The sequence below is a fragment of the Carettochelys insculpta genome, chromosome 18 (assembly GCF_033958435.1).
Source record: "Carettochelys insculpta isolate YL-2023 chromosome 18, ASM3395843v1, whole genome shotgun sequence".
Classification (NCBI taxonomy): domain Eukaryota; kingdom Metazoa; phylum Chordata; order Testudines; family Carettochelyidae; genus Carettochelys; species Carettochelys insculpta.
Window position 1 is genome coordinate 30,457,924 of NC_134154.1, and position 23,057 is coordinate 30,480,980.

Below are 23,057 nucleotides of genomic sequence, written 5' to 3' on the forward strand. Positions count from 1 at the left end.
AAAAAGGGCTGAAGACAGAGAGAGAGAAGTTTCTTACAGCTTTTGACTCATCCAGTCATATTCAATCCTAGCTCCCCACAACTGTGTAGTACTCAGCACGTTGAAAGTCTGGCCATAGATTCTTTCAGCGATCAAACCCCATGCAGCACAGGGCTGCCCTGGTTTGTGACTTGCCTTCCTAGATGCTACAGTAATACAAATGGAAAATAACAGTTGTACCAGTCTCCGCTCTGCTACAGGCTTCCTGTGTGACTCCGAGCAAGTAACTTAGCCACCCTGGGACTCGGTTCCCCCTCTGTGCACTGGCCTAGATCTGGCAGTCCAGGTATCTGCTGTTGCCAATAGAAGTGGGTCCTAGCCAAGCACAGGGGTTAGAAGAAGAGATCTTGATGCTAAATCACTTCACAAAGTTCTCGGCATAGTACCTGCGGCCGGTACTCCTGTGCTGTCTCTCTTTTCATTGTTCGTCCAGCCCGTCTCTCTCAGCTGTTGCTTATCCTCGGAGTGACTGAGAATTAGAAGAGCTTGTGTTATATATGCTCCAAGCTCTTCCCATGCTTTGCTAAAAAGTGCTAGTCATCAATTTCTACCTCACAACACACACATTTTTCCTGCTGTATCAGGCCATGAAAGCAGCAGAATCAAACCTCAGGTCTAACTGCAAAACAGAAACACCCTTCCTAATTTTTCCTTAAAGAATTACCAGGATAAAGGCGAGGGAGAAGAGACCCGCCCCCCCACCCCCACATCTTCCAAAAGGGCAAAAACATGCTATCGTTTAATATTTGCAAACAATACATTTCCCAGAAACATTTGCATATAGTTTGGAAAGGCCATTCTTGTCACACTGACGACTGCTGTAATATTATCTCTGCAAGCCCAACTGCGGAATGAAACATGATTGGGTCTAACGGACCGTCACTATTGTTTGGTCCAGACCAGGTACAAAAGGTCCAGGTGACTGAATTTGCATTGCTTTCCTTGGGAAGCCCTTGCTCCAGTGAGAGGGCTCATAGGAGACCACATCCTCAGCAGACAAGAGGGTGGGAAGGAAGAGCTAGGAAATTGCTCTGCTAAAAGGCACTTTACTAGCAGGCCTATAGACTGGATTTTTTTTTTTTTTAACTTCTCTGGTGTTGTGAAGTGCAGTCCTGTGTGCTACCACAAAATGCCCCATGGCAAGCCAAGCCGTGCTGATGGAGTATTGTTTGTGAATGTCTTACAAACGGAGCTGCATTTACAGTTAGTGGTGTTTTTAAATATAAAGCTGACATGCAGGCACTTTCTGTTAAACCACCAGGAACAAACAAGAGATAGGAAGACCACATGTGAAATAAAGGGCCCGGTTCACCCCAGCTATCCAGGGAGCTGCACCATACGAGATCGGCTGAATGGTCTCGACTAAGCTGTACCCCAAATAAGTTTTTGCTCTTAATGCATCGAATACTAGTGTACCGTATGAGCCCTTCAGACAAGCAAAGAGGCTGGTGAGGACTAGTGCTGTAGACAGTCCGGAGAGACACTCTTACTGAAAAGCCGGGGATAGGGGAAGGGGATTAAGACAGCCAGCCAGTGTTAGGATCAGAGGGACACAGGCTCATAGAAGTCACAGCTGGGGAGGCTGATAAGGATGTGGATGAGGTGAGCCATGCTCACTTCACACAGCCGGGAAGGTAAAACCAGGCCAGCTGCATTGGCTGGAGGCTGAATCAGAACCACACACTGCTTCCCCAAGTACTGTCTGGAGCCAAGTATAGGAGAGCATCTTACATGCAGGTCAGTTTCCCCTGTAATCTGTCGCTCACTGTCCCTTTAGCTGGGTTCCCCTCTCTCTCTGCTCTCAGGAACTGTCCCTGGGCAAATCGCATTCTCTCTGATTAGCTGCAGGAGTCCTTGCAGCACTTGCTTAAAGGAATCAGACACAAAAGCTGGTACAATTAAGCCCACTCTCCTGTCACCCACTGAGCCCCTGATATGAAGGTCATGGTAGTTCTGGAACTGGAGATCAGCACCATCTGAGCTGAAGACCACCGCCCCCCCAACCTCAGGAGGACATTCAGGTGGAAGAACTCAGCTGTGCCCCCTCACAGCTGCCCAGCAAAGGGCTGAACTGGGAAGCAGCTGGCAGGGCTGGACTTTTACTGCCAATGGTGGTGGCTTCAGCTGGCTCTGCTGCGGCTTCCAGAGAAATCAAGCAGTCGAAAGAGCATGTGCAGCAGCGAGCAAACCCCCACACTTCACTGCCTTTGGCTAGTAGTTATCTGCAGCCACATGTCCGCTGTCGGCCTCCACTGGCTCTCGGATCCCCTTGCAGCTGGTGGGGCACTGGGCTGTCTGGGAAGAGCCTGGTGGTGGACCAGCAGCCCTCTGTGCTCAGGAGCTGGGGGCTTGAAATACCTGCTGTCTCACTCGGCTGTCAGCAACTGTGCTGGTGCGGACAGAAGGTTTTCGCAGCAGTGTGGGAACGATGCACCTCCACCTGCTAGTTATTGCAAGGCTTTTTCACATACGTGTGGCTAATGAGTGCTGCTCTGGGAGGTTCATCACCTTCATTGATCCAACAGCCTTTCACTGTGCACGCCAATATAAGCTGATTAAACTGTAATGAGACCGGGCTTACTTCTGTGGCAGCGGAGGGCAGTGCATATGTTTTTGGGGCAGAAGGCTGCTTTTGAAATCAGGGCACCCTTTCAAAGGAACTCTGGCTACACGGCTATTTTTAGTTCGAAATCAGCACCAGGTGGGCACCATTACGCAAATGGTGGCAGTAGCAAAGCCTGATTAGGACGCAATGCAGCATCGCACCACTGCAATGGCTTCACTGCCCAATCAAGTGGCGACGTCGGCACTTGCAGAAGGAAAGGAGAGTGGAGCCTGATAAGCGTCGTTTGGTTACTTTGCATTACAGAACACAAAGGAAGTTGCTCACTGATTAGAAATGCATTTGTACATCAGCTAACAACCAGCTAAGGCAAAATGCTACATCCCTGCTGCCGTGGTGCACCAAGCTGCATGCCTTGGCCTGCCCAGCCCATGAGGAGCCGCCACCACCACCAGGAGCCACATGGTGCCAGCTGTGGGCAGCTGCAGGCGCTCTGCTAATCAGCCGGCTGCCATTTGATGCTCTCCTGGGTGGCTGCCAAGCACTCAGTTTACAGGCAACACAGTTGACCAAGCACTAAGCTCTCAGCTAGAAATAAACACGCTCATCACTCTGTGTAAATGATACAAACACATTTTTATAACCTAACACACGCTGTAATGTGCAGGCGGCAAATCGGTGTTGGAGCAGTTAAGTCACAGTAGGAAACAAAGGACAACGACAGTTGATGGCCTTGCATAGGGAACAGCGCGCTACACTCGCACTGTGTGTAGTCTGTCAGTAGGCCTGGACTGAACAGTATGATCACAGCAGGGGAGTGATCCCCTGTGTCACTGGTGCAATGGTGATAGAGTGGAGCAGGCCTCAGGAGCTGCAAAGCGGCACACCAACACGGACACGCGTGGGACATGCACTTAAGTAAGTTGCTAAAGCAAACCCAGAGTCTCTGCACCAGGCAGGGTGAAGCCCTCTATGGAGCAAAGTGAAAGGTGTTTTATTACCAGCGAGGGTGTTGTGCCACAGTGCTCAGCTGCTGAAGGTGGCCCCAGCCAATGGAAGAATGGAGGGACAGGAGCCTGCTGACAGTGCTGGGGTGAAAGGTGGCATTGGGAGCAATGTGCTCTGTCAGCCAGGTGGCAGCGTAGCCCCTTGTGGGGCGTGAGGGTGGAAGAGGGCTGGCTGTGACGGAAATGCTGTGCGGTTGGACATAGCCTGTGCCTCGGGCTGCTGTGCTCTCAAATGGCTTTTTTGGTACATTAGCCGCCATGCGCCCATCGCACAGGGCCAGGCTCACAGCTGCTACTGGCAGTTACTGCCTTCTACGCACTACTAGCTCAGCTGCTCGGCGGGTTTTATTTCAATCTATATTTAGCACACGCCAGGCAAGCCTGAGGCTTCTGCACGTGTGAAGCCCTTTTGCAATTGGTTTCTCCTGGTTTTATGCACTTTGGAATTCTTTGCGGGGATGGAGTCTGTCCTTCCTGCCCAAGGGGCTGAGCAGCTCCCAGGCAACCAAGGTTTTTTTTTCTGCAATGGAAGCTGGGGAGGGTCAGATTCTATACAGAATCTCCTTCCATGTATCAGCTTGCATCTCCAGTGCTTTCATAATTGCCAGGGATGCAACCTTAAATGTATTGCTCCTCGTGTAAGGCAAGCATTTGAAAAGGGAAATGTCCCTATAGCACACTGGAACAGGACCAGTGGTGGAGTTTGCCAAGTTTCTAATTAAGGTAATTAACGTGGGCTCGCCTTTCCAATGGCTACCTCCTTTGAGGCACATTTGTGAGAGCAATGCCTTCTAATGAGCGCCTTAGTTTCGGGCCATTCATAAATTCAGAATGTGGCTAAACCAATCCTAGCTACCACTGCCACCAGGAATGGAGTTTGTGACTTAGGAAGTGATTTAGCTGTTCTTCTCACGTTGCTGTTCTCATCAGCCCACGCCTGCTCTGTTCCTTGTGCTGATAGTGCTGCAACAACCACCAAGGTGGGCACGTGCAAACTGCTGTGAACGCACTAAATATTCCCCATTGGCTGAGCACAACAGAGCCCTGCTGTCAGGGCCTGGGGCTGTCAGCTTGTGAGGCTGCTGTGGGAACTCAGTGCTTTGGCAAGCAGGCCCGCTGTGTAGGGGTGCAGAAGTTTACAGGCCCAGTTTTGAAAAGTTGTGTGTGTGTGTGAGAGAGAGAGAGAGAGAGAGGGAGCTGATGCAGTCAGTGGATTCTTTTTAATTCTCTGGTGCTCGTTCAAGGCTCACTGCAGAACTACAGTAATTACATGGATCCCTTCAGCTTGGCCTTCCTGACCAGCTTGCTCTTGTACTTGAAAGGTGATTGTATTTATGGCTGCTTTGGGCAATGGAAATACAGCCATTGGCTTGAGTGAAACAGCATTTTAAGATATAGTCGCTGCTCCCTTAGCATTGTGCCTTTCTCATAGGACGGGAGGTTCTTTGGCTTAAGCTGGATTTCAAAGCACCCAGGAGCCAGCATGTACAAGACGTCATAGCAAAGTAGGGTTTGTGAGCCAGCTGAAAGGCCAAAGAGGGGGCGAGTTACAGGTACATCTGCTTTGCCTGGGGGGTCACCCAGCAATACTGGAGACTGACTGTTAGACTTCTCAGCATTGGTTGGCCAGGAGACATGTAATGGGAGTTCCACAGGTGACAAAATGAAACAGCAGCTCCAGGAGCTCAGCATGCCCAAGGACGGGTGGGCTATCGAGAGGGCACTTGCAGGTGCTTGGGCCATCCCTGGCTTGGTCAGTCCATAGGCTCCCTCTTAGTCCATAACAGCCCTGCTCTGAGGCTCTCTCGCTGCCCAGCAAAGCGGGGCTCAGGTCCTAGGTCTCTGACAGGCTTGCTGAAAACAAAGCTCTAGCGTGCTGCAGAGAATACGACTGACCACACAGCCCCAACGCTGATTTGAAGCTAAAAATCGATTCGTGGTGGGGGCCCCAGTGTTTCTCAGTGCTGAACTTCCCCATGCAGGCAGGCAGGCAGGCCGGCCGGCCTCTGCATTCATTGACAACTGCAGGAGCTGTATGTGATGATCACCTGCACAACGCGTTCAGTAAGTGCTGGGCTAGAGGCTTGCCAAGCCCCCTGCTCCCAAGTAAAGGTCAGAATTTCCTTAGGGCAGATTCCTATTGTACGGTGTTTCTATCCAGGCCCTGACCTTGGAATGCAGTTACAGGGTTGCTCCTGAAAGCCCCTTTCCAAACACAGGTCTCTCTCCCGCCAGTGTGCACACAGCCCCTGCGTGAAGTCTGGCTAAGGCACTCCCAGCATCCCAGAGTGACACCAAGTGTCCTGCAGCCTCGCCTCTGGGTTTAGCCATTTCTCAGTCCCCCCCAAACACCCTGCACGTGGCAACAGGAAGTGCGGAGCAGCCTGGAATTCACCAGTTCACTTGCAGCCCAGAAAACCACTGAGCCTCCCTCCGCCATCACCAAGGAGCTGAAACTTGACCAGCTCTGGGGACGTGCCTTGGCCTCTCTGTCCTTCCCCGTAGTTGATGGGACCGAGCGCCATGCCCATGGGATACAGCAAGTGAACGGGAACTTGCTGTGGTGTGTGGAGCCTCTTGGCAGATGAGCTGAGTTCTCTCTATACAGGGCCATGGCAGTGAAATTAGCCTCCCTGCAGACAGGGTAAAAGGCCTGGGACCTGCACCCTCACTGCCCCCCCGCATGTGATTCTTAGTGTTCGCTCATGTGACTGGCCTCGTACCACAGAGTGGAAATCCCTGGCAGCAGCTAAGCCCCCAGCCATTACATCGATGGGCTGGTAACCAGCAAACAGGCACTAGCAGGGGAGTAGGGAAGGGGGCTTCTGCGGTCCATGAAAGGGCCGAGGCTGAGCTGATGGGCTGCCCCAATGGGACCACCGAAGGGGAGAGGACGTTAGATCTTACTCTGTACAACACAGTGGGAAACCTGCTCTTTCCCAGGAGTCAGCCTTGGGCAGCCCTCCCAGCTGGGAGGAGGCCAAGGCTTGTGCTGGGAGAGTCCGGCCAGTGACTCTGAATGAGGCAGAAATGTGCCCTGGACACACCACTCCACAGGCTCTCATGACGTGTGAAAGAAAATCAGCCTGAAGCAGAGAAAACAGTCTGTGTCTCAGGCCCAGTCCTGTGTTTGCTAAACATAGGCATGCATATGGCTGCACCTTGCACTGGTGTCAGTGAAACAAACAGCAGGAGAATCTTCTCCTCCTCTGTCCCTTTCCCTGGATCCCAGTTCTCTAATGGGCTGGCCAGCTCTGATGCGAAAGGCTCAGCAGAGCTCTGGACTGTGTCAGCAGCGAGCTCAAGCCAGCATGGCTGGGACAGGGCTTGCTTCACTGCTTTCCCACTCACCGTGCGCTCTGGAGCAAATGGTTCACCAGGCTGTGACCAGTGCCCTGGATCATCCGGCTGGGGATGCAGTTCCCACTTTCCGCTCGCCATCCCTCTTTGACCTCACCAGCCTCCAGTGGGGCGAGGAACCTGGTTTGTTAGTCAGTGAGCCGTAAGAATGAGCCAAGCTCAGTCAGGCTATAAGCTGCCAGAGTTAAGCCTTTTGGATCATTCCCTCTTACTGGCCTCTCAGCTCCTGGTTAGCAGCAGATTAAACCCCCGGATTTAATTTTGATCTACCAAAAAGTCAGGCTGAATTGCATTCTGGTCAAAACCCTGATCCATTTTCTGCACAGCCCTGCCCTGGCTCCTGTCCCCCAGACTCAGCCGCATTTCCGGAAGGGGTGAGGCTGTGGGACTGTGCTTCTGCCCATTCAGCACACTGCCACAGAGGGCCTGACACTCCCAGCCTCTGCACAGACATGCCCTGGGCTGGAGTGGCCAATATTACATAAGTTTCATGCATCCACTGCCAGTCTGAACACATTTGTACAAGACACTTTGGTTTCCAGTGATCTGGGAAAAGGGCCTAACATGTAATGCAACCAGCAATGTGGCTGGTCTGAATGGCTCCCCCAGCTCCGCTTGTCAACACTGGGGCCTCAGCTAGCTACTCACCTCTGACCAGGCGTACTGAGTGCTAAGGCCCCAGGCTCCTCTTGGACTGCAGGGCACTCCCAACGCTACTGGGTTGGCTGGGATGCAGGTTAGTTCAGCTGCAAGCATGAGCATACTCTGGCTAGCTGTGGCCAGGGACAGGCTCTTGTTTATTTGGCATAGCCTCACTCGCACAAGCACTTGGTCACAACAGGCGTAAGTGCCCGAGGGTTTATCCAGGCATTATTAAAGCAAACGGGGGCTTTCAGAGACCCCGCTAAAGCAGTGCATAACCTGCAGCTCAACACAGTGCTGCTATCCACCGTGCATTAGATGGGGCACTTATGGAAACCCTGTGGTTTCTCTGCTAGCCACAGGCGAGCTGCTCAGATGACTTGAAAGCGAGATGTTGCTTTGAATTAAAATCCTGAAAGAATAGCTGGAGCTTAATTACAGTGAACGAACCCTGTGCTTGCAGCAACAGCACATTGCCAACCAGCTGGTGGGCGAAAAAGTTTCTACAGCACCAGCGTTAGGAGACGTTAGTGAAAACAGAATTTATTTCTAATGGAAATAAAGAGTGAGAGGTTCATTTGCATGCACATTGCAAAGCTTAGGCACTGACGGTACCAATTCAGTCCACCCAGGCATCGCTTCTGCTGAACAAGTGCAAGAGCTGAAACTGGGGCAAACTGTTGATGCTGCAAAGGCTATAGACCGGGAATATTAATGCCCTGCTCCATTGGGCTCTGCACTTGAAAATGTTTGGCCCAATGAATGTGTCTGGTTAAAAGTCTGGAGACATAGCAGCAGCGCAAAGCCAGTGGTTGTTATAGGAGGGATAACATTAATGGCTCTTTTATTTGTGCTGAAATGCAGGTTGTAAAACAATCCATGCATGTTTAGATGAAAAGGTGTGATTATGTGGTATAGACACATTTGATACAACTTCTTGCACCTTTGATACTGTCAGCCCCCAGTGTTCTTGCCAGCAAGTTAGAGAGCGCACAGCTCGGGGGGAATGAACTATAAAGTGTATAGAAAGTTGGCTAAATCATCATGCTCAACAAGTAGTGATCAACAGCTCAACATCTAGGTGGCAGAGCGGAGTGTCCCAGGGGTCAGTCCTGCAGCCAATTTTGTTCAACATCTTCATTAACGACGGGGCTGAAAGGATGGATTGCACCCTCAGCAAGATCCTGGATGATATTAAGCTTGGGGGATGACGAGTAGATGCATTGGAGAATAGGGAGAGGGTCCAGCATAAGCTACACAAACTAGAAGGTTGGGCCAAAAGACATCTGAGGAGGTTCCACAAGGACAGGTGCATTATGTAGGATGGAAGAATCCCCTGCACTGCTAAAGGCTGGAGACCAACTGACTAAGCAGATGGCTATGAGTCAACAATGTGTCCTTGTTGTCATAAAGGTTAATGGCATCTGGGGCTGCATTAGTTGGAGTTTTGCCAGCAGACAGAGGAAATTCCCCTTTATTTGGCACTAGTGAGGCCAGGGCTAGAGCATTGTGGCCCGTCCCTCCTGCCCCCCCCCCACCCCACAGAGAGGCTGTGGGCAAACTGAAGAGAGTGCAGTGGAGGGCAATACAGATGAGTAGGAGACTGGGGCGCATGGCTTATGAGGAGCGGCTGAAGGAACTGGGTTCATTTAATCTGCAGAAGAGAAGCATGAGGGGTGGTTTGATGGCAGCCCTCAACTTCATGAAGTGGAGCTCTAAGGAGGATGGAAAGAGGCTGTTCTCAGTAGTGACGGATGGCAGAACAAGGAGCAATGGACTGAAGTTACAGTGGGGAAGGTCTAGGTTGGATTTTGGGAAAAAACTATTTCACCATGAGGGAGGGGAGGCACCGGAATGGGTTACCTGGGGAGGTGGCAATTCCCCATCCTTAGAGGTTTTTAAGGCCAGATTTGACAAAGTCTTGGTCAGGGCTGGTCCTGCTCTGAATAGGGGGTGGGACTAGGTGGACCTCCTGAGGTCTTTTCCAGCCCTAATTTTCTATGGTTTGGTGTGACTTTAATTTCCACCTAATTTGACCCACATGAAAGAAAACCCCTTGCGCTTCAAGGTCAGGAAGAAAGTCAGGGAGGAGGTGCTGGGCAGTCGACAGGGTCGGGAAACTCATGTTTTTGAAATTCATCCCTGCCTCGGGGGCTGGGGGCAGAGGGTGTTGGTAAAAAGTCCAGCTGTGGTCTGCTTTGGCGTTAGTTCCCCCTGTAGTAAGGAAACGGTTCAGAGGGATTTTTTTTTTAAAAATGTCTTAATCAACACACCACAGACAGCTTTTATTCTGTGAAGTGTTCAGCCTCTTAACTCACCACGTGGGGCTTTGTGTGAATTCTCTTAGAGACTAGGAATGAGCTGGTTAACAACCATCCTATTCGGAATCAGCCACTCAGGCACTCTTCCCTGGCTCCTTAGCGCAAGTATGCAGGCAAGCAAGCCAGACGGTGTAAAGCCCAGCAACAAACACTGAATAGACCCTGCCCAAAGAAAACAACAGCAGGGCTGTGCCATATGGGCAAGCTCTCAGAATGTGAGGGCTCTAAGAAGTGGGAATCTTCAGCAGGGGCCAGAGACAGAGAGGTCAGCGCAGGGGTTTAAAAGCACACAGAAGACTGTGGAGTTGAGGAGTGATTCAAAGGGGCAGGTTTCCTGAGGCCGAGGGGACCTAGTCACTGTGAGCCCAGGGGCTGGCTGCAGCAACTGAGAGCTGAGCCACGTTTCCGAAGAGATGCCTGATCTGGAGAAGTGATGTCTCAGCAAGGGGACCTGGAACACTGGAAAGACTCTGACCCAAACCCTAATGGATGCCCTGTCATGGTGAGGAAACAGGAGAAGGTGTACAGGTCTCGGCTGTGTACCTAGGCTGGTATCACTCTTGTTCCAATGGAAGGAGTTGTCGTCTTAGAAATTCTCTTGCAATGTTGGTGTCTATTTATGGCATATCTCCCAAGTATAAACCGGTGTCCCCACCACCATCCAGCTACTGAGTGGCTTGGAGTGGGAAGACCCCAGGCCTCGATGTCTAGGGCAGCTGGGTACCAGAGCACCTGCCCAGAAAGAGACAGTGTCTGGAATTTCCCCAGTGGCCAAGGGGATGTGAAAGGCCAGGGCAGCCTGGTGAGTGTCCAGCAGGGGGGATCGTGGCCAGGGCAGTGACGTCAAAACCTGCTGTGTGTGCAAGACTGTGGCCGTGCCCAGCAGCCCCTCTCGAGAGCAAGGCCCCATTGTGCCTGGTGCTGTACAACACCTAGGCCATGGTCATTCTGTCCCTAAGGGCACTGTCTGAGTCCTAGCCAGAGCCACGCTGCTGGAGCAAATGACAAATGGCTCTGGCTCTGGCTCTGGGGACCGCGCCTGGGCAGGGAAGGGGGTGGAGCCAGTGCTGTAATAGGTCATTGCCAGCGCTAACTTTGATATGTTGCCTAACTTGTTAGCATGCCCGTGGCATTGTAGTTTAATTGGGAGGGAGAAATAGCACCAAGGGCTGCTTTGGGGAGGCTCCCTCCAGTTCCAGGGCAGCGATGGGATTCAGTGTTGCCCCCACAAGAGCTGCCTCTGCCCCGTGGGCAGGCTAATGGGGAATGAGGAGTTGAGGTTGGCTGCTGATTTCCTTGGACTCACATGTGACAGTGTGGCAAGTTGGGCCTCTTTGTGCTCTGATCAGGCCAGTAACTACAAACCTACTGGGGGGCGGAAGCAGAGGTGCGCCAAAGCCCCATCGGCGCTGCTCGGTGCTCAAGGGCTCGTCTCATTTCGCTATGAGCGCCCATGCAGAGCCAATGCGGGTGTGCCAGGCAATGGAGCACTGGCATTAGAACCCTGGAAACATGGAGTTTCAGGCAAGTACCAACAAAGCAACATTGGGAGGTTAGAGACTGGCACAAGCGGCCCGATTTCCATGTGAAACTGAGTGAAACGGTGACTGCGGATGCCGTCACCAAGCTCAAGTGGTACAGTGGTGCCCATTAATGACCATTTGGACGGGGCTTCAGGACCCTCAGATTCCCAAGCTGGCCTGCCGCAAAGCAGGCGAAGTAACATGCTCTAGAAGAGGAATTAAGGGCCAGGGAGATGAACTGGCAGCTGTTCTGGAGCCCAGGTGAGACAAGACCACTGTGCCCGGGAAGCTGAGCGCTTGGGCCTCCACCCAAGAGAGATTCAGGTGCTGCCCAGCTGGTCAGCAGCGTGCCCACAGCAGTGTGGGTTTCTATTGGTGGGGCACAGCCCCATAGGCCTTGGCACACATAACCAAACCTATTCTGCCCATGGATGGAAAACCACTGAGGGAACCCTGGTCAAGACAGCTATGGGACCGAGCTCATCCAGGTGAGGGATGGCTGGAGATGGAGCTGTTACAGACCAAGCACCCAGCACAACCCTTTAAGGCAAGGTTCAGAGGTGAGACGGCACTCACAGGGGAAACAGGTTCTTGCAAGCCATTCCTTTATCGTTTTCATGGGTTCCATCAGTGGCTGGCCTGGCTTGAATCACACTGGCTCCCCTGCTCACCTTGGAGAGCCGAATCTCACCCCTCACCTGAAAGGCTGCTCTCCTCCGAACACAGAGATGGCATGCCACAGCTGGACAAAGTGGCGATGCGGAGCTGTCACTGGAAGCGAAGGACACGTTAATAAGCTCCTGCTTCCAGGCCAGGCTGTGAGTGGCGCACCCTTGGAACATTTAGGAGTTATCACTGCCAATTGCAGCTGGAGCCCCAACCACCTCGCAGATTACATTATTTAGTCATGAGAAACGTGCTTACCATTGCAAAAGCGAGCCCCTTCGGGGAAGGTGCAGCCAGCGTTTTAATAGAGCCGTAACAGCATGAAATGTGCCTAAAAGGAAGCAAAGCGATTGCTTATGGTTAGGGAACACAGTGCAGCTCTGAAATAACTGAGCAGCGAGCACTGGGCTCCCAGGAGCAGGGCGGTCATGTATCTTTGTGGTACAAGCCCTTGATTTAAATTTCACAATGATGGCACTAGGGCAAGGAACTCTTCTTCTGCTGTCCCCTGTCTACCAGGAGCCAACCAACGAGGAGTCACCCGCCCCCCCAGGGACGTATTCCACTGACCCTCAAGTACTTAGAGTGGTAAGCTCAACGTGGGGGGGCCCCAGGACACCCCCACCCCCATGGGCTGCACACCTCACCTGGCAGGAACCAATCACTATATCCAGACCCAGCATGCAGCAGTCACGTGCAGCTCCAGTGCTTGGTGGCAGCAGGAGAAGCTGAAGCAGAGCAGGAAGAACGCCAAGTCCTGGATGGGGCACCACCTACTCACTTGCCAGCGGTGTCCACAGGTAACACCCTTCTGTCACCCCTCCCCCGCCCAGTTCCACGAGCGATTTGCCAGGGTGGCTGGGTCTCTGGACACCATCCTTGGGGAGGGTCAATGACACAAGACAGGCTGGTCGACACTGTGCATACATCTACTTGGTCCAGAATTGCTCTTCCCGTGTATGATTCCCCTGGTGGACCCTGTCCAAGCCAGCGGGCAGAGCTCTGTGACTGCTTCTCCAACCTGCAAGATGTCTGACGTGACAAATCATGCAGGGTTGTCCAGAGAGAGGTGCTGGGCCTGAGACACCAGCCCCCGCCCCAGCCTGCTCTGCCCCAGGCCCTGCTCCACCCTGCTCTGCTTCCACCCCACTCCTATTCCACCCCTTGCCTCTTTCCAGCCTCCACCCACTTCCCTAAGCAATGTCAGGTGCCAGTGGGGTAGAGCAGGGTGGGGCGGGGCTGAGCCACTCACTGCTGCCAGTGCCAGGCCTCCCGCTAGTCCCTCAGTCTGCTCTGGACCCCGTCTCCCCCTCAAGCATTGTGCCCCCAAAGCATGGGCCCAGGGTAGTTGCCCTAGTCCATCCTATGGACAGAATGGCTCTTATCTACCAGCCAAGGGCCCAGAGTTCCTTTTCTCACCTCCAGTGCCTAATTCCTTACCGACAGGTACCATTGAGGAAGGGAAGACAACAGCCCAGAACCACGACTCATGATCAGGACGGGAAAAGACTTGGCTGGTGCAAAGACACTGTAAGGGGATCTCTGATTGCATAAAACTCTGCCATCGGCAGTGGAACTGCAAAACGCCCAAGGGGGTTTGTGTGCGGTCCAGTAGAACCCTGTTGGCGTCCACTGCTGTCCTGAACAACATACCTCTCAGGGGCATTGCTAGATCCCAGACCTGTACACACGTCTATGATTCAGAGCAACCTGCAATATCTGAGCCCTCCCTTGGATGCTCTGTTCTGCCAATGCCAAAGTCCTCTCCTTGCTCTGAAGGACCTTCCTCTGAAGCCACCTAAAGCTTGCTCCAAACCCAAGTTGAACAAGCTAAGGGCCTTTTATCCCATTGTTGTTCATTAGGGGTGAGGGCCATGTGTGCAGTACCAAAGTGTGTGTTTGGACTCAAGCACTGGCTCTGTGCTTGGAAGCCCCCTTCTAGTCTGGGTAGGCTGGAAGCATACTTGCCTTCTTTGGCAGAAGGCTCACGCCCTGGGCATACATCTGGTAGCTCTTCTCAGAAGTGGGATGCTGCAGACCAATTATCCCAAACCCCGGCTGATCCCCTGCCTCAGACAGTCCAGTAGCATAAGTGCACCGTTTAACCTGTGCTCCACCCTGGGTCACAGTTCACCTCCTTTGGGGAATTGTAGAGTTGAAGCAAACAGACATAGACTTTGCAAAAGGATGTCTAAAACAATTTCTATTGCAATTACAACAATAGTTATAATGACTATACCAGCATTCGAAAAAGAGAGAGAGAAATTAATTGAGGCTAAGTCCACCAATGGCTATCAGCCAGGGTGGGCAGAGATGCAAAACCCTGGTCAAATGTGTCCTTTGCCTCTGTTTGCCAGAGGCTGGGAATGGGCAACAGGGGATGGATCACTTGGTGGTTAGCTGTTCTGTGCCTCTGAAAGGACCTGGCATCGGCCACCATCAGAAGACAGGATACTGGGCCAGAGGGACCTTTGGGCTGACCTAGCAATGGCCTTTTGTTATGTTCTTATGCTCTTCTCCTGAGAAACCAGAAGAGAGAACCACATCAGGCAACTTAATAAATGTGTACACGATTCCTCCATGGCCTCACCACTTCTCAGCATTCTTTGGGCTTTGGTCAGGTCCTCTAGTGAATTCAGGGTCCTTCCTCTCCTGAGCCACCTCTTACACAGACTTGCCTTCTGGTACCACCCCTACGAGGTCAGTGAGAGACTTCCAGTTCTCCCACAGTAGATTCCCTGGTCTGCCCCAAGATGTGATGGAAGTCCCTCATCAGCTGGCCTCCTGTTAGATCACCACCTACCCAGTGTAAAAAATCTTGAGCAAGTGCTGCGTTCTTGGCTAGATCTTTGTCCAAGGATGCCTCCATGTGCGAATGGAGGATCATCAGGATTTAATGACCTCCCATCATTAGCCCTCTGGGAGGTGAAAGAATTTCTCCTGACACCACCCATGTGTTCGGCTAATTTTAGAAGCCATGGAGCCAATGTGAAGACACAGAACAGTATTCCGATTAAAACAGGGCTACCAAAACAAAACAAAGTTTGTAGTTTGATGTTGTGTCCATCTGAGTTCATAGACTGGGCATAGATGGCTCAAGCTGCCACACGCTTTGCCCCATTTTAGGGATGGATAAAAAGTAACTGGATGGCTGTTGCATTCGTACATTTTCCTCTCTGAGCCTCTGCTACTCCAAATTAAACAGCTCATTTAACACAGTGCAGAATATCACGGTAGCAACAGGAATAATAATTAAACCCCTTGTTTGCCTTCCCATTAGATAATAGTTTCACTGCTTTTCTAACACTGCACTTTTAATCTCCCAGTATAATCAAAATGTATTTGTTGTGAAAGCCACTTAAACGTGACCTGCTAATGGAGTGAAAGCTTTTGAGCGGCCATGTAAGGGCCTCCAAAGGACAGACACAGATGCAAATACACCACCTTTGGTAATGCGGAGACTAACCTCAGCTCCTCCTAGCAATGCTGTTCCTGTGGAAGTTGAAGCATTTGGGATGCTACAAGCAACGCTGTTCATTCGAGAGCCCCGACACAGTTTGGAGAAAACATGATGTTCCGGGAAGGTCAGAAGAAGCATTTGAGCGGCTGCATGCTGAGCTGAACCACAACATTTCGAGGTTGGCCAGTCACTGACAGCAACCAGCTTTCAAGTGGTGGGTACTTCAGGGAGCCCTGCAGACGTAGCTGAAACTGACAACCAACCAGTGTAAATGGGATGGAGGCTTTACTGGGGTATTCGGTTCATGTCGCGTGGCGCCGGGGCTCACTGGCACAGAGTATTTAAAGTACAGTCACTGCATGCGGTTGTCAAAGGGCCCCAGGCTGCAGCCTACATCTGTCTCTTTGTTCTCGTGACCTCAGGAGGTCATGTGGCCTTACCACTTGCTTCGAATGGTTCTTCAGGGGTTGCATGACTAGAATAAAACAAATTAGTCCCCAAACTAACGGCTTTAGTTCCGCATCTGGCAACTACTGCTGTCCTGGGCAAGGGGAGTGGGGTGGGATTTCCCTCTGCCTTTGGTTATAGCTGCAGCCATTTCATCCCTTCTTTGGGAAACAGTCCAGAGCAGCCCGTCTAGGTGAGGCGAGCTGGTGTGCTCCCAGCTGAGGATTATATTGAATGGAACAAATGTTAGAGGCTCTTCTTCTGGGACAGTGGGGAAGAGGTGGATAAGGTAGAGACATCACAGACACACTGTAGAACGCACTGCCAGGTAATGAACTATGGTGTGCTTCCATAGCGTGTGCGGCCCAGCACAGTCTGTTCTCCTGGGCACAATCTACAAATGGAAGGGGATATCACAGCAGTTAAAAGTCATTACTCACGCCTGTGCAGGGCGGCCAGCTTGACCTTGCCAGTCCTCCTGGAGGAACTTGGCACAGGACTGTGTTAGGGAGGCACTCAAGTGCAGAACTAGCTACTCTTAAAGAAGTCCTCCTTCTACTGTTTGTGGTGAGAATAAAATCATCCGCCCACTTCTCCCCTGTGCATTCAGCCTTGTGCAATCCCAGGGCCTGCACGTGTGGGTCAGCCTGAATGCGAGGACAAAGACGAATGCTCGCAGAGGTTTTTCTAACGGGGAGGTGGTGCTAGAGCTGGCAAAGGAGCTTTGGAAGAAGAAATCTAACACCAGTGATTGGTGGGCTGAGCCCCATCTCAGGATCATTGATCACTGTCTGATGGACGAACACGTTTTTGGCTGTGTCAGTTCACACGTCTCAGTGTGGTGCAGAGAGAGCGCGCCGTACAGGGAGCCAGGGCTGGCCACTAGCTGCCCTCAGAACAGGGGTGCTCTGTTGCCTTTCTGTCCGGAGGGGGACTCGGGTTGCCCCTTGGGATGCCTGACTTGCAACCCCTTATCTCACCATCCCTATGAGCAGCAGCTGAGACACCGTGGATGCCAAGCCGAGAAATAAGCAAAGCAGCAAATGGAGCTGGCCTTCCCCCTTGCCTTCTGCTGCGGAGAATGAAATCCCTCCTGTACAAAGCTGATATCGTTTGGTGAGTGCTGCCACTTGCGACGGAAAATTGTTTGGCCCAAAGGGAGAGTTAACAAGCAAAGGGGCCTTTGTAGTGTGCGCCTCATTGCTCTGGGGAAGTAATTATCCAGGAAAGCACCCAGCCTGCAGCAGTGTCTGTTCCTAAAAGGGTGGTAAATGAAAGGCAGGCCGGGCTGGATTGTGAAATGGGCTTTAGTGAATGCAGCCCACGGTCCCAGGCTCAGAGGGGCTCCCTTCACCTGGGGCCCTGGGCTGCAAACATTAAACTCTCTGCATGCCTGCCTGGGGAGCTGCTCTGCGGAGCTGGACCTGATTGTGTCACTTGCCTGAAAGCTCCACCCCTGCCACTCCTATTGGCTGGGACTCACAGCCAATGGGAGCGAGGACAGTGCCCGCAGGTGCAGAGTTGGCTGTTCCCCCCTGCAAGCAGCACCAACTAAGTGCCCTAATCCCCTGCCCCCTCGCACCCCTGCCCTTCTGTCCAACCCCCCCGTATCCTGTCATGCCCAAACCCTGCTCCTCCACACTGAACCCCCCAGAGGGACCTACAATACCTGCTAGCTCCAGGCCCCAGAAGAGTTAACTGGCCCTGAATGCAGGGCACATGGGGAGTATTTAAAGAACCCTTTGCCCCCCTCCTCCAAGGATTCGCTCCTTTTCACACTGCTGGCTGTGGTGCTATAATCTTGATGCAACACTGTCTGACCATTACTGAGTCCTCACTGCTGACCCTGCAGTGACTTTTGATAATTCTGCTCTGGGTCGCTTTCAGTTTTGTTAACGCTTGTGATTTCATAAAGCATCTCCTGCTAACTGGTGTTTTTTCTTCTTAATGCTCCAGTTCCTGTTGTCAGTTGATAATGGGAGAATCTCAGCTTCCATCTCAAAGAAAAAGGACGTTTCTAGCTCTTGTGGAGAAATGCTGGAAAACACAAACCCAAGAAGCTCAGAAATGAGGCGGCCAATAAAACAAATCCATGATTCTGGGACCTTAACTCCTGATTTGTGACTGCTTGTGAATTAACGATGTGGGCTGAATGGTGCCAGGAAATAGAGCTCAGCTTCTTACCTTTACATCACATATTTACCACAAGGGCCTCAGTCAGGGTGGGGTGTTGTCCGAGTCAGCACGTAGAGCTACATGACACTTTACTTGGCCCTTAAAAGCTGATGGGCGCATGCTGAGGAGCTCCCAGACTAGTACAGAATTGCAATATGTCTCCAGTACCAAGAGCAGGAGTCTTGGCAGCAGAGCACGGCAGGGAGAGGAGGACACCTCAGATAAGGTACGTTTCATCCAAACAAAGAGGACAAGGGCTGTTAAGCAGAAATTTGGTCACTTGAAAAGCAACAGAGACTCGAGTCTAAATATGGAGACATACTTATCGCAGAGAGCTGGAAGGGACCTTCAGAGGTTGAGTCCAGCCCCCTGCAGCACGCACAGCAGGGCCTGTCACATCCCAGACAGATTTTTTTAAATCTATTTGCTCCAGACCCCTAACGGACCCCCTCACAAGCCTGGCTGTAGCAGGCCAATGCTCAAACCACAGCTCCCTGCAAGCTGAGCGCTTGGCAGCCGCCCAGGAGAGATTCGGGCGCCACCCAGCCGATAAGCAGAGTGCCCACAGCTGGCAGCCTGTGTTTCCGGTGGGGGTGCGCATCTGCGCATGCCTCGGTGCGGATAACCGAACCAGAGGGAACGCGGGGCCTCATGTTAATTGGGGAATGGGAGGGAAGCTCTTTGCGCTTGTTAAACTCACGTGGCGTCATCATTTGATCTTCCCGAGGTGCTGCTTGCGCTGCGTGTGGAAACGGAAGGCCCGTGGGGTACAACAGCGGCACAGCTTTCCCCAGTCGTACCATTGCAAAGAATCCGATGTGCTCCCAAGCTCTGCTGTGAGACCTACAAATTGTAGCAGATGTGAGCAAATCTTCCATAAACAGCATGTGGAAAATGGGCCCATGGCTTTCTGCTGAAGGGCCTTCTAGGCAAGCACAGGCTACAAAATGGAGACAATATTTTCACTTTCCTTTGCGTGTTCTTGGCGCTGTTGCATCTGCTGGTGGGGCCAAGAGGCCAAGGAAGCAAGGCACAGAATAAAAAAGACCCCAGGGAGAACTAGACCCTGTAGCTTCAGGTGCTTTGGAGCTTTTGTGTGTATCTTTTCACAGGTTTATTTTTAACGGCCGAGAGGAGACAGTGATTTCGCTGCCTTGTATTGCAGAAGTCCTTTATACATCTGCACAAGCCGTTCCAATCTGCATTCCCGCCCATCCGTGCATCTGCAGGCTCTGTGGGCTTGCAACTAAATGCATCTGTGTGAGTGTTTTAACCTGTGCCAGATAATCAGTGCACACGGATTTGTCTATTAGAGGCACTTACTTCTCTTGCCGGGGCAAAAGACAGACAATTCGTGGCAATCAACTGAAGTTCTCTTTGCCAGCCCAGAGGGCTGGCCTGACAATGGACCCATCTATATACAATGCCTGTTTATGTGTCTTTGGATGAAAACCATGGCATTGTGCAACGCAGACCAGTAAGCAGCTGTGTCACACTTGCCTGGTAACCCTGGTCTATCGCCGTCACTCCCTGCCTGGCATGCTCACAGTCAGCCATAGGCATGTAAATCGGTCCACATGCTGGGTAGCCCCGCCTGCGGACATGAACAATTTGCTCCTTGAAACAATGCAGATGCTCCATGGCTTCCTCCTGCCTGGGTTATACCTGGCATGAAGACCCCAACACTTCCCAGCCTGAATTTTCTCCAAAACACATGCACTGCACTGGCCAGCCCTGCTCTGGGCCATTCAGAGGAATAACAACCATAGTTTGTGCCGCTAATTGGCATTCAGATTCACTTGGTGCAAACACAGCGTTAGAGTTGGTTTGATGGAAAGTACAACACACGTATTTAATTACAGAGAGGTTGGTTTAAGGTGAGCTTGAGTAGCGGGGGTAAGGCGTGAAAGGGTTACAAAGTGAAAAAATACTGCATTGCACTCAGACCTTAACAAGCTTCTGTCTAGGAATCAGGTAAGGTTCTTACCCCACACTTTGTCCAGCAAGGTGGTGGACCTCCTGTCAGGTAAGGATCTCCCCGCAAAGTCAACGTGCTTGGTGCCATTGTCTCAGACAAAAAAGGATGCTTTCCGAAAGAGTACTGGTTTTTTAACAGAGGGTAAGTGAGCACACGCTATCAGAGGACATCCATAACTCTGCAGGCAGCCTGGTCACATAGAGTCCACAGTGATATTACTGATCAATGTATGATTAGATCCATCAAGGGACTCACAACTAGGAGGGTGACATGGAGACATCATACTTGTTATCGAGTGACTTCCCAGAGTTTTCAAATGACGCCTCGCGAGGTGTAATGTGCACATCCATTGCAGTAGCGTGTAGGGTGTGGTGCGATGGCCACTGTCCAGCAGACACAACACATGGAGGTGACAGGAGGTGTTAGAAGCCTGTCTAGACAAGGCTCTTGACAAGCTCACCAGGGTGGAGAAGGGATGAGGTCTTGGAGCAAGTTTTGAGGGCAGTTCACATGCAGCGTTCGATGTCAAGCGACTGACGTCCATGGCAGTTTAACAATGCATCCGCATGTTTATCATAGGCAGGGCACGTTTCCACGGCCAGGCGTGGTCCTGTCCTGCTGAGTGCTCCAGGTGGGAAGAGCTCAGCCCATAATGCAGGGTGGCCTTCCAGGCAGCGCCTCGTAAGTCAAGCTCTGGAGTGGAGTGTGGTACTTGCTGCGTGACTTCTGCCACAGGACATCTGTTCTGAGTGAGGCTGCAGCCTGACTTCGGTCACCCCCAGGACACAGCTGTTCCAGGTAAATCTGAGAGCACAAAGTGCACCGCCTTGGCTCCCTCGTGCTCCGGTGTAAAGCTCAGAAGTCAGAGGCGTTACGTCCATGTAAAACAAGCGTGGGGAAGGTGGGGGGAATAGGATTTATACGAGGCTTCCACATACAGCCCGCATCACAGACACCAGCATTAGGCCTCCCAGGAGCCTTGCAAAGTGGCAGACGGAGGCAGAGGGGTGACGTGCCTCACCCAATGCCATACGAGGCCTTGCTGTCAGAGCTGCAACGACAGCACTCCAGCTTCGGCTCCGCTAGCCTCTGCCCGGAGCGCTCAAGCACGCGGAGTGTGTATTTGCTCTGAGGGTCGGGCTGGAGTTTCTGGTAACCGAGGCAACAGGGAAATGGGAGAAATTGTGTCTTCCGGTGGTAAGGGGCATTTCCTCATCCCTGTTACTGCACAGAGCTGTGTAAACAAAACTGTGGCAGACTCTGCATCCCTCTGCACAGGCAGAATAGCCCCCACCCCCTCTGCTGGGCCACTCCCTTCCCCCACCCTGTGTTGGTGTTATGGACAGACGGTCTTGGAACTTGGCATCGCAAATGCAACTAAATCCCTATGTAGCAACCTAGGTCCAGGTATGGGACGAGCAGATCCTGAGGGCAGAGGCTGTAGGTCAGAGCCACAGCTGGTGTAAACTGGCTTGGCACCACTAACACGGCGTTACGCCAAGGGAGGATCTGGCCCTCGGACTTTGCTGGAAGGCTTTGGCCTGGGGGCTCTGGCTACTGCTAATTACTCGTACGTAGAGGATTTGCAGCAAAATGCTCTAGCTGTGAACTCCCAGCGGCTCCTGGTAAAGCGCAGCAAACGTCACTTGACTAAGGACCTTGGGGAGACGCACACTGAATCCCAGGAAGGACACAGCGTTCGGTTACAAAATCTAATCTGCTGACGGAATTCAAATGAGGCCAGGTGCTGGCTGGGAAAGTTGCCACCCCCTGGTGCATGGACGTGCTGCATCCTGGCTGTGCAGGGAGAGCAGGACACAGACACCAGCTGGTGCTCTGGAACTACCTCAGACCTGCCTTGCTGGAATTCTCAGGCAAATCTGGCCCGATTCTCCCTGGGACTGAAGATTACACGGAGCAAATTGTGCAGCAACAGGTCATAGCACTGAGAGTGTTCCTGCTGGTGGCCCAGCATGCGTTTCCAAGGCTCCTGTCTCCCCCATGGGGAGATGGCAGCGTGATGCTGAGCCCTGGGCCAGAGTGAGAGTGCAGGGATTGGAAGAGACAAGCACAAACCTGGAGATGTGGCCCCTCAGCTGTGCTAAGGGCTGGCTCCTTGGACCAGGGCCTGCTTTGGGAACACCAGTGCCACGGGTGTACCAAGGGCAGATCTGATCCTTCGTCTTCCCAAGGGAGTTAGGGAGACTGTCTCATCTGAATCTGTCCCACCTGCAAGTTCTGCAGCCAGGCCCTGTCCCACGCCCCTGCACACGCAGCCGGCAGCGGCCGCTCCTCAGGCTGGCAGGCAGTGCACTCAGGGCTTGCTAGCCTGTTTATGGCAGTGCCGTTGCGCAGGAGGGTAATGGTTATGTAAAGGGACAGCCCAGCCACACACAGTGAGCAGAGGCGCGGGGATGCAGCCTCGCTGCAGTGACTCTGAGGGGACCTGACACTCCTGCCACCCGTGGTAAGGACACTGCTGCTGGGTCTGGCTCCAGGGGAACCTGCTGTTGCTGCTGTCATTATGGTTTCCTCTGCAACGCTTCCACCACAGGCCCTGCAGGTGGGAGTGGGCCAGAGCTGGGTATGAGGGGGGAATGGGGGCTAACGCCTCACACGCCTGCAGGGATGCTTGTGCTGGGGCCCGGTAGGCCCAGGCACCTAACGCTCATGAAGGTCTGAGGGGAGCGATGGCACAGCACAAGCAGGGCTGGTACCCTGGGACAGCAGCAGCTTCAGGTGGCCACTAGTTGGTGGCGGGAATCTCCGAACCTGCGCCGCCTGGGCAGCGTGGCCCTGGGAAGCCGGGGAAGGCAGCCTGGCTGCACTCGCGCACCCACCAGCCAGCCTTCGCTGCAGGTAGGGAAGGTAGACAG

The 23,057-nt window shown here is 52.5% G+C and overlaps 1 long non-coding RNA gene across 1 annotated transcript; it reads left to right on the top strand.

Moving 5' to 3' along the window:
* The first annotated feature begins 3,277 nt into the window (after positions 1-3,277).
* LOC142022647 (uncharacterized) lies at positions 3,278-18,212 on the top strand. Its single transcript, XR_012648013.1, has 3 exons — positions 3,278-3,520; positions 17,024-17,144; positions 17,985-18,212. It is a non-coding gene; the product is annotated as an uncharacterized LOC142022647 (long non-coding RNA).
* The last annotated feature ends 4,845 nt before the right edge of the window (positions 18,213-23,057 follow it).